Here is a 12,301-nt window from a genome sequence, read left to right on the forward strand (position 1 = left end):
GATAGCGGTTTATAGGCACAAATAGATGAATTAGACATTTTTTCTGAGCAGTATAAATTGCGTGTGAACAGAGATAAAACCAAAATAGTCGCCTTTGGGGAAGGTGCAAAACTTTCTAAATCAGAAAAATGGTATTACAAAGGGCAATTACTCCAAAGTACTGTTTATAAGTACCTTAACGTATATTTCTCTAATAGTCTCTCCTGCGTCGGTACAAGCCCTGAAAATTTTAATCGGTGTCTGTAAAAATATGACATGTATAAGTCAAGTGTCCTTCAACACATTCTTTAAAATATTCGACTTGAAGTCCAAAACTCTGAAATATGTGTATTACAGCAATATAACTACATTGAAAGAGTCCATTTTTACGCGTGCTACAAGTCCTTGGTGTAAAACCGAACACATGTAATATCTTGGTATACAGAGAATTAGGTAAATCATAAAGTATCGGGTAAGAATACCGTATATGCCATGCTTCGATATGATGAAATTGTATGACGAAAATAGGAAAAGAAATTGGGCGGCTGATACCAGAGAGATGTACAAAACTGGTTAAGTGTGGTGTGACCAAAATGTTCAGTCCCATGCAAACTTTATTATATCATTTATCCAAAGACTGAAAGCACAAGGGATAACTATTTTAAATCCCGATTTATGTAGGATCGTTTTACCAATAATAGTTGTAATTTAATTATGGCATTTTTTAAAGAATTAGAATTGCTAAATGAATTGTAAGTAGATAAATACTGATGACTGGAAGTTTAAATTAGTACCTAAGATTTTCGTGGCTGTATCTTCGACCTGGTTTAAAGTACTGTAAAATTATTGTCCCCCTGACAGGGTACGTAAGTCCCAAAACATTTCTAAGTACATTTAGACTTTCCACCATTTTAATCATAGAATATGTGTATTATGGTTTAAGGCTAGATATGTCTATATTGCTAACAACTGGAGGGATGATGTAACTCCAGCTGGGCCCCATGCAAGTGTATGGTGATCTACCTTCAGTTGTTGGTAACATATATATCAATTTTATACTGTCTTGTCTGAATTTGGAATTTTAGAGATAGATGCTAGTTTTACTTCTCAAATACTGTGATAGTCTAGTTCGTTTTACTGCCCTTCGTCGACAGTTTTTTTTATTATTTACATGTATATATGGTGAAGTTACAACTTGTGTTAGCCATAATATGGCTGGAATATTGCCGACGTGACTACAAATTTTACCTCACTCACTCAAAGAATGAAAGATTCCTTGGTCTGAATCACTACTTTATCCACAAAATCTTTATACTACAATCAATGGAGTGAATGAATGAGTTACTATTTAACGTCACAACGGCAATATTTCATCCAAATCATGACGAGAACATGTTTGATATTGAAATGAAATATATAGATTATAAAAACCTGTCGTCAAAGGACAATAAAACGGTTAGAATATCACACTTACAATTAAAATCAGTGTGGAAAGTTAAAACTAGTGGCACTATTTGTACAAGACAATATAAAATACGGGCTATACATCACCAACAACTGAAGGTAGATCACCATACTAGAGACCATGGGGACTTACAATACATTTGCTTCCAGCATGGGCTGAGGTTAGCAATTTAGGATATCCAGCCACATATTGAAAAGGCACATATTCTACAATTGGAAACATTGAAAGTCTTAATCTACCTTGAATGTTTGATGACTTATATACCCTCACAGGAGGACATCAGTGGAAATTGGGTACTAGTATATGTTTCGAAGATTATCTAGCAAACGTCGACGCACAGAAGTTTCGCATAGTTCTCTCTCTCTCTCGTTTTCGTTGCTCTTTCCATGAATTATTTATTGGAACAGGCAGTTATGCAGGAGTACAAAGAGAAGCCAGAATATGTCAGTTATGTAGTATGAATACTGTTGTGGATGAACACCATTTCCTTCTAATCTGTCCTGTTTATATGACTCCAGGAAAGAAATACCTAAAGCCGTACTATTATGAGCATCCAAAAGTAAGAAAATTCACCTCACTATTAACAGTTACTAACACATCACTGCTACAGAATGAGGCAATGTCTATTTTGCTATGAGTTTAAGAAAAACGATTCTTATAGAAATGTATGTATAGACTAGTTGTGTGTACTGACGCAAATGTTAAATGTACTACAGGCCTGTGGCCTTTTTGGTACTGATTAAAGACTGATTGAACTAGAGTATCACAAAAGAGTATAAAATAGTTAGCATCTTACTTTCAAAGTAGAAAACTATTTCAGGCAACACGGTGTAAAATGGGCTATTATGATCGCCAACCAAAGGTAGATGGTCATAATAGGACCATGAGGTCTTACATTACTTTTGCTACTTGCATGGACCCAAGATGGACTTACTCCTTCCCTACCTATTTGTCGTTCCTTCCTTTGCTACAAATACGAATTAAAATTTGAAAACCTGGAACTTGCGATATTAAATAACCAAAAGTGTCAACTTGAGTCAATTGGGTGGTTCCAGTTAGCTTCAAGAGAGCTGTCATTAAGCCTACAATCAAGAAGCCTTCCTTTGATCCAGACAAGGGAATGTTACAGACCAATAACTGACTTATCTTTCTTGTCCGAAGTCTTGGAGAAGGTTGTAAAAATCCAACTTTTGGAACAAACAGAGACATTTTCCTTAACTGATAAATATCAATCTGGGTACAAGTCTAACGGAAATGGCTCTTGACTGTGCCCTTGACCTTGGTTTCGAAATAGTTTATTCCCTTTCCCAAAAGCCCGAGGACATACTTCGCCATGCATAACCAATACGACTCCAGAATACGGATGAAGACATGACTTTTGACATCAAAGCCATGGTCAATGAAATTGTAGCCTGGACCTGCACACGCTTCACGCAGCCTGACAAACGGCAGTCTTTATCATCCATTTGAGTTCTGCGTTGTGCAAGTAACATGTCAGACTTAACCCTGCGATGAATGGTTATTTATCCCTTATCCAAGCCTGTTTCACAATCTGCAACAGCTTGTGGAAATACAACCACCTTGTTGTCACCTGAACTATATTTGAGATTGCGAGCCCTAAATATGCAACTTAAAACGTACAAACTCTGTATATTGTCTGGATACTATGTTTGGATAAACACTGTTATTTAACTATTTTTAAAAAAAATAGTTTTGTGGAAAGCGGTATCAATATTTATTAGATAACTGTATTTGTGTATAGCCAACAGGCGCATGGCAAACTAATTTTGCCATTACATAGTATTTAGGGCTTCCACAACGTTTACAGCCAAAATCACGTGTGAGCACGAGTATTTCTTATAATGGTATCTACGACCCTGTCTATCTATTTTGTGTGCATTTCAGAGGACACGGACCGGTTTCCATGTCAAATCGAATCAATCAGAAGAAGCACGTATGTTTAGTGAAGATGACTAAAAGGCCTGGACATTGGAAACAAGTGAAGACAATGCTCACACCGAAAAGCTATTTCCGAAATGGTTTGCATGGTGTAACATTTCATCCATGACATCTCTTACTACCCAGACAAGAAGTCTGTGTTAACTCCCTGGATTCTAGAGAGACATCTTTCCCCCTCAACACTCACTTTGAAGTCGAACAAATTGAAAATATAAATGCACACAAATACACTTCACATCGCACACCTGAGTGTGGCGTTACATAGATGTGTTATGATGTATCCATACCTTGCCCTACGTAATAAGTTGCTGAAAGCCTCTGTGGTCATTTTTTCCTGTTTTTTATACAATCAGATAGAAATCTGAGGAGGCTGATGAAAATCATGTTCAACAACAGATATATTATGTGTACACTCTTTATTTCCTCAAAAATGTAATCACAGTAACAATGTAACAAAGCTAAATGGCAGTAAGAGATTTGAGATTACAGTTCCTCAAGATGTAGTTTCGGATTGCTTGTGTACAAATATATGTTTTCAGCACGAAAAACATTTCTATGTAAGTTATGTAAAGCACCAATACATTGCTCGTTGGATACTGTAATTAGGATTGCGTAAAACGAATGAACATCAAAACTGTTGTGAACTATGAGTGCTGATAAAAGACAAGATTAAGACATGAGATAACTACATTAAGATTGCAATACACTGATCACATGATCAAATATTTCCACTATGCATGGAATGAAGGTAAGGCAATATTCTTCTATGCAATAATCTTTGTCAACATTGAAACATCTCTAACAGTTTTTCTAAAACCTTCTATTGATAACATATTTTGCTTGACGCTCGTGATATGTATAATATTTTAGCTAACATTATATGTGATGACCATACGAGTTATTGTAAAAGAAAATGTTAGAGGCAACTATCACAATATCAAAACTGATACACTGATAAGAAAATTCTCCAGAATTCAAGTTCAATTGTACATTGTATACACACATGGTGGAAATTGTCTGGTTCAGTTTGGCAAGACGAACAAGTATTTTTATCAGTAGGTTTCACTCGTAATACCTCTTTTCATGTGTAAACTGATTTATTCAAGAATCCACATTGAAAATCTAACATTTTCACGCCCTTGGTACCATTTCTGCATTTTGTAAAATCAGTATTCCATAAAACATTTCTGTCAAGTTCTTTTTGCCATTTATGCCACACCTCTGAGAGGTCACAATCAGTCATTTTGTCATAGTAAAGCAACCACCTATTTTGGTGAAGTAAGTCTTCAAGAGTTGCGTTTAATTAGGGGTTTTGAGACGAAAGAATGGTTTTCCAGGCTTTTTTGAAATATTTAAAATACGTTTATAGTACTCTGAAACAGTTCCTTTAATGGGTTCATTAAAACACACACGTACGCACGCACGCACGCACACACATCCGCCCATGTGGGGAATCGATCCCGGATCTTCAATGAGACGAGCGAACGCAGGAACTACGAGGTTACCCTACGGCTCCCATGATCGGTTTAGACAGTCACTAGTAACAAAGTCTTATGCATACGTTAAAAGATGTATCGAGATTTTGGGAATATATTCAATATCAATCATAAATATCGTGGTAAATTCGAACACATCAAGGGCAATCCATTTGCGTGAAATACAAATGCCAGTAAAAGAACTGTATTCATATTTTGAAAGACTATGTTCATCCCGAATGATAAAACTATTTTAAATCCCGATATGGCCGAAATACTGCTGCTGTGACTTTTAACTTTAACTCACTCACTTACTCTTGAATATAAATACTGCAGGACTAGATGGCTTCCCAACTGAATTTTTAAGTTCTTTGGGGAAGATATTAAATTTTGGGTATACAGATATGTCATAAAAGCTATTACTATTAATAGATGTGTAATTACCTGTGTTCCTAAACAATAAAAAGACAAAAGATGCGTGAAAAAAATCAAGCCTACTTCTCAAATACCTTGTATAAAAACTTTTAAATACTGATACATACTGATCAGACAGGACTTATACTGAAAAACAATAACAAATAAATATACCAGGCCTTTTGATTTGGACAGTCTCTAAAGAATTTATTCTCAAAGTTCTCAGAATATTTGGCTTGGGCTTATCGTTATTAAGTGGATAAATATATTGATGTAAAAGGCTTCCTCTTGTGTAATCCAAAACGGTCATCTCTCATCTTTCTTTCCTGATGAAAGTGGTTGTAGACAAGAAGGCCCACTTTCTCCGTATCTATTCATTCTGGTAGCTGAAATCCTCGGCATCATCATTAACAGATAATAATAAAGAATCATTGATAGGGAGGAATATAAAATGGCACAATGCCCACATGATACTCAATTATATTTAGATGGAAAGTTTGAAAGTAGCTTCAGAAACTTTACATACATTTTACAGCATGTCCTGATTTAAGATACATTTGTAGAAAACCAAAGCAATCGGTTCTAAATTGGAAGCAAAGCATTCTTGTGCCTAGAAAATAGTACAGCACATGCCATAGAGACTTTACAGTCTTAAAGACTACTATTTTAGGCACAGTTTCTCACCGCAAATATCCATCCGTGTTGTCCTACCTGTCTGGAAATGTAAGGCGCATCTAAGTACCCAGATTTTGAAATCTGGCACACAGCCATATTGAGTCCGTATTCGATGGTAATGCATGTGAAGCTTTCTGCTTTAATGCACAAGGCAAAACATTCCTCCTGAGTTTTACCAGTTTTGATTCCATCATTGTGTCCTTGTATAGACAGGCCTTGGTATGTCGTCAGTCCATTGCCATACACGTTACACCCTAGGAATTATAATATGACTGGAATATCAATCTCCAGTTGGAATCATTGGAATATAAGTTTAAAGGAACTTGAATATTTGAACGGCAGTTTGTATGAAGCTGATACTCGCATAGAGTTCTCCACGTACATGCTGCTACGGTTCTATTATATCAGTTGTCCGTAAATAAGTACTGCCAACACAATGCATAAAAACACACGAGCAAACTCAGTACTAAGAGAGTCTATAAATCTGACTTACGTCTTACGCAGCTGTTGTTGGCACGGTTGAAGCTGAACCCTGGAATACACTTGCAGGTCTTGGCGAAGCACATGAACTTGTTGGCTATTGGACAATCAGAGTCATTTTTGCATCTGGATTCCAGGGCGCTTTTGACTGTGAGACCTGTGTAATGTACAGAATATCAGAATGTTGAAATTGCAAACAAAAGGTCGTAGGACCCGAAATTAGATTGGAAGTAAGCGTTGACAAACTTTTCAAAGACATTCATCTCATGAACGAACCACCGTTTCTCTTTATCCTCACCCCTAATCACAATGCATGGGATGCACGATGTTCGCACAACGCAGTATTTATATTTTTGTTAGAACTACACTAGCAAACGCCATATTGAGACGTCACTCACGTCTGACACAGCTGTTGTTGGTAGGGTTGAAACTGTAGCCTGGTGCACACTTGCAGTTCTGTCTGAAGCACCTGAACTGCATCGCTATTGGACAATCAGAGTCCGTTTCGCATCTGGATTCGAGGGCGCTGGTGACTATGTGACCTACGTCATGTTCACATTGTTGAATTTCCAGGGACGACAAAGGACTTACACTAGTGTGAGTTTAGGCGACCCATGCAAGAATAATGCCAACAGGTTCGTGCGTCTTACCATTAGGATCACCAGAAGACAATGCATATGATTTTGTTAAGATTACACCATCAAAATCCATATCAAGAGTGGCTGTAACACTGCAAAAAAAGGTCCGCATATCACGCTTGTAAATATCTTGTAAAGATGATGTTTACGTGACATTTACAATTTTGGAAAGATGAAGTTTACAAAAATATACAATTTTGGAATATGAGATTTCTTGTGTAACACCTCACTCACGTCGGACACAGCGGCTGTTGGCAGGGATAGAATTGTAGCCTGGTACACACTGTCAAAATTCTCAACCGCGAATGAAATTTCAACCAATCAGAGCGGTGCGTCTCCGTGGCGTAATATTAGGTATAGATAAGATGGCCTATGCAGAATTCATGGGGTAAACTATTTTGTTACAATCCTGAAATCGCGACAGCTGTTGTGAAAAATGAAAGCTGTATGTTCTCTCAGTCTACTATTATTTAGTTTTGCCTCATGCTTTGCCTGGCACCCGTGGCGAGCCACCTCCTCGTGGTGGGTGCTGGGTAACGCTAAGAGCTCGCCAACACCCCTGTAGTGGACCCGGGGGGATATTTGGTCCACCAACCTGTTTGCTGTGGGTTGCGGCCCTGTGTCGGTGGGGGAAGGGAGTCTGGGGGTTGAGGGCACTGGGGGCCTGTAACCGCGTTCCCTTTGCTCAATACACCCCTTCGACCCTTACTTCACCAAGACGGGAGGTTGAATGGGCCCGATTTAACCAATCAGCTGGTCACGCCAAACCCTGTGCAATGTATGTTGTTTTGCAAACATTTGATTTATAAATTGGTATTTTCTGGACTTGATTAAAATTGTATTCAACTTCATCACTTGTTTACTGTAAGCAAATACAAAAAGGGTATAATTTGCCAGAAGGCGGTGGCTCGTGGGCCAATCGGGTAGAAAATCTTCTTGATGATTCTACTTGAGTATACCCTCTTGGTATCCCTCGTGTCACCTGTCGGAGACCCACAGGTATATGACATCGTCCTTGTTGACACTCCGTGGTGGGTGGGGAGCTAGGAGGGTGACTCATACATGAATACAACATAGCACCCCCACTAAAAAAACGTTTTTATGAATCCGATGATTCGTTTTCTGCAGAGGATGAGACTCCTGAAATTGTCACATGCCCGGATAACTGGCCTCGTTTCCTGGTTATGTCAGCACCAGATGGTGGAGCTCTTAAGCTCAATCCTTTTGCTGTGGCCAAAGACGTCGAAGGTTTAGCAGGTGATGTCAAAGAAATAATAAAAGTAAGATCTGGTTCACTGCTCATTGAATGTCGAAAACTGACCCATTCTCTAGATCTGGTTCTGCAATCATCTAAAGTTTCAGCGAATGTTCCTGTTGTGGTGTCCCCTCACAGGACATTGAATAGCAGTAAAGGTATCGTCCGTGACGTTGGACGTTGCCTTTCAGACATGAGCGAACATGAGATTGTGACAGAATTGCACTCACAAGGCATTACCCATGTCAAACGCTTCACCGCCAAAATGAACAACGAAACCTTCCAAACAAACACATATTTGTTCATCTTTTTTCTGCTAAAACACCCACAATCACTAAAATCGGGATACTGCAACTTGAAAGTTGACACATTTATTCCAAATAACTTGAGGTGTTATACCTGCCAAAATATGGTCATGGTTCAAAGTCTTGCCACAATCAGCTGTATGTGACAGATGTGCTGGAAAATGTGAAGATTGTAACCTTTGTGACAAAACTCCTTCCTGTGTTAACTGTGCTGGCCACCATCCATCTTCCTCCAAACAGTGTCCTACTTGGAAGCTTCAGTATAAAATTTCACAAGTAAAGCATCAGCAAAACGTATCATTTTCAGAGGCAAAAAACGTGTTCTTTCACAAGAACAATCAGGCCCAACGCAGTAGCTGCATCTATTCAGACCTCCAAGCAAAAACCTATTTCATATAATTCTGTAGGTTCCCATACAAACTACACATGGGCAAGGACTTCTGCTCCAACCTTGCTATCTGCTAATGTCCTGTCAAGGTCTTCACAAGTGACCTGTAGTTCACAAACCAGTGACTCATCCAAAGACATTCTTAAATCGCAGACATCAACTGACATAGAAACATCTCAGAAACGATCAAGTAACCCAGAACCAAATGTTCAACCAGCATCAAAACAGAAGTCACAACAAAACAGTGACACTTTCAAAAAGACTCAAAGTGGAAGAACCTTGAAAGGGGCGAATAATCATATCCAAATCTTTAACAAGTTTGGATCTCTTGATGACATGGATGTGTCCGTGCAAAGCCATGGTTGGACTCATAGCTTGTCGCCATCACGAAAGGTGAGGGGTAGATCTTCTGTTTATCCTCCTCCGAAGTAATGTCTTCGCCTGTACTACAGTGGAACTGTAGAGGACTTAAGAACAACTTAAGAGATTTACAATTATTAATCCAAGAATATAAACCGTCAGCTCTCTCCATACAAGAAACCTATCTGAAACAGACAGATAATTTTGACCTACGTCAATTCAATGCGTATCACTATTTTTCTCCGCCTGGTGATAGAGCTACTTATTGAGTGAATTTGAATGGCCTGTCCACGATTACATATGTGGAAGTGATCATTTCCCAACATTGCTAAAACCTGTGAATCCATCTAATGTACCTCCATCGTCAAGATGGAATTTTAATAAGGCTAACTGGACTTTATACGAAACTCTCTGTCGTGAGAACCTTAAACCTGAACTTTTTCATAATATTCCCGATGCCATAAATTGTTTTTCAGATAAACTAAATAATATAGCTGACGAGTGTATTCCTAAGCCCTCTGCTGTTCCTCATATCCGAAAACCATGGCTTAACGATGATTGCAAATAGGCTTGAAAGGCACGGAAGAAAGCTGAGCATTATTTTCGTCGCCATCCTATGGTCCACAACTTAAACAAATGTAAACTTTTAAATGCGAAAGCAAGGGGTACTTTCAAGCAAATTAAACGCCACTCTTGGCGAAATTATGTATCAAAAATTCATTCGCGTACGCCGATATCAAGAGTGTGGATTATGATACAGAAAATGAAGGGTAAGGGTTCTAGATCTAGCATCCACCATCTAAAAAATGGAAACCAGTTACTAACTAATAAAGAAGATATTGCAAATAAACTTGGTGAGACGTTGGCCAAACATTCTTCATCTAATTATGTTCCTGAATTTCAAAAATATCACAAACAGCAAGAAAAAACTCAATTAATTTTAATTCAGATAATGGGGAAGAATACAATGAAAACTTTTCGATACATGAGCTTCATACTGCTCTAGATCAGGCTCACAATACTGCTCCTGGGGCTGATAGCATACCTTATCATCTCCTGAGGCACTTACCTGAGTCCTGTTTGGAGACACTCTTGCATATTTTTGATGATATATGGACATCTGGAAACTTTCCTTCATCCTGGCGAGATGGTATAATTGTTCAAATCCCGAAACCTGCTCGTGATCTTACAGATTCTTTCAATTATAGGCCCATTTCACTAACTAGCTGCGTTTGCAAGACAATGGAACGCATGATCAATAATCGATTTGTTTGGTACTAGGAAACCAATAACCTAATAACAGATATACAATGTGGTTTCCGTAAAAACAGAAGTACCATCGATCATTTAGTGCGTTTAGAATCTTTTGTGAAGAATGCTATGATTAATAAACAACATGCACTGTCGATCGTTTTTGATTTAGAAAAAGCCTACGACACAACATTGCAACATGGAATTTTAAAATTTTTACATGACTTTGGATCACGAGGCCGTTTGCCTCAATTTATATCCAACTTTTTAAATGACAGGAAATTTCAGGTCCGAGTGGGTTCTACCCTGTCTGATCATTGCCTTCACGATCAGGCTGTCCCGCAAGGCTGTATTTTGTCTGTCACATTGTTTAGTATCAAGAGTAACGGTTTATCAAAGGTTTTAAGCGATTCAATTGATGGATCACTTTTTGTGGATGATTTTAATATTTCTTGTCGTGGTACAAATATGCATACTATTGAACAACAACTGCAATTGTGTTTAAACAAAATACATAAATGGTGTCTTGAAAACGGCTTTAACTTTTCTAAATCCAAAACTAATTATATAAATTTCTGCCGTAAATACAAAGCGCATAAAGACCCTGGACTATATCTAAATGGTACACCCATTAAGGCTGTAAAGGAGGCCAAGTTCTTAGGTGTTATTTTCGACTCACATTTAACCTTTATGCCACGTATCAAATCCCTCAAAGGCAAATGCCTGAAGACACTTGATCTGTAAAAGTTGTTTCCAGCACAAAGTGGGGAGGGGACCAAACTACGCTTTTGCACTTATAATGATCACTAATCCGTTCAAAACTTGATTATGGCTCCATTGTATATGGTGGGGCCTTCGAAAGCAGCTTACAATTATTAGATTCTGTCCACCATCAAGGTCTAAAACTTTGTCTTTCATAGGTAATGGTTAAAAGAGTACACAAAAATTGAGTTTATTCGTTATTTAAAACATGCAATAGCTTGGTGGTGTACAAACAGCTTTCGAACCCACTTAAGCACAAATATGAAAATGGCATTTATGGTATGTATTCAGTTAATTTTCAAACCTTCATCCTTCATACAACGTACATCACTAACACTATCAAGTCTATTACGTCCATATAAAATCTCATTATGCATGATTCACAGCACCTTCAGTCATAACAGGTTGACACACGGATAACCAAATGTCTCAAACTATTGAAGGTTCCTATGTTAAGTAAAAAGTGGACATTACCTGTAACACATGCTGCACCACCACGACGTCTCTCCACACACCTGGTGTTGGTTCCACAGTTCATGAAGGAGCAAGCTGAAAGCTAAAACAGGAACGCCAGTTTGAAACAACAAGAAAAACAAGAAACTTGTACCTGTAGAAATTGGCGTGAACCCTACTGGCAACAAAGAAACTAATTTTAAAAGCAAACAGAGAAAAGAGAAGTGTTCAAACGAGTGTCAGCAAAGATTTAATTTCAGTGCAAAGGCAATACACAGTAAAACAAGTATTCTTTAAAAACTAGAAGCTACATCTGGCCATAAAGCTGCATGTGGAATTTTGTGATAAACTTTGCTTTTAATCTGAAATACAATGCTGGTACTGTAAACTTGAAGCTAGATGATGCTGACGCTTGGGTCAAAAGACACTAAAGAATATGTGT

This window comes from Haliotis asinina, chromosome 1 (assembly GCF_037392515.1).
Source record: "Haliotis asinina isolate JCU_RB_2024 chromosome 1, JCU_Hal_asi_v2, whole genome shotgun sequence".
Taxonomy (NCBI): domain Eukaryota; kingdom Metazoa; phylum Mollusca; class Gastropoda; order Lepetellida; family Haliotidae; genus Haliotis; species Haliotis asinina.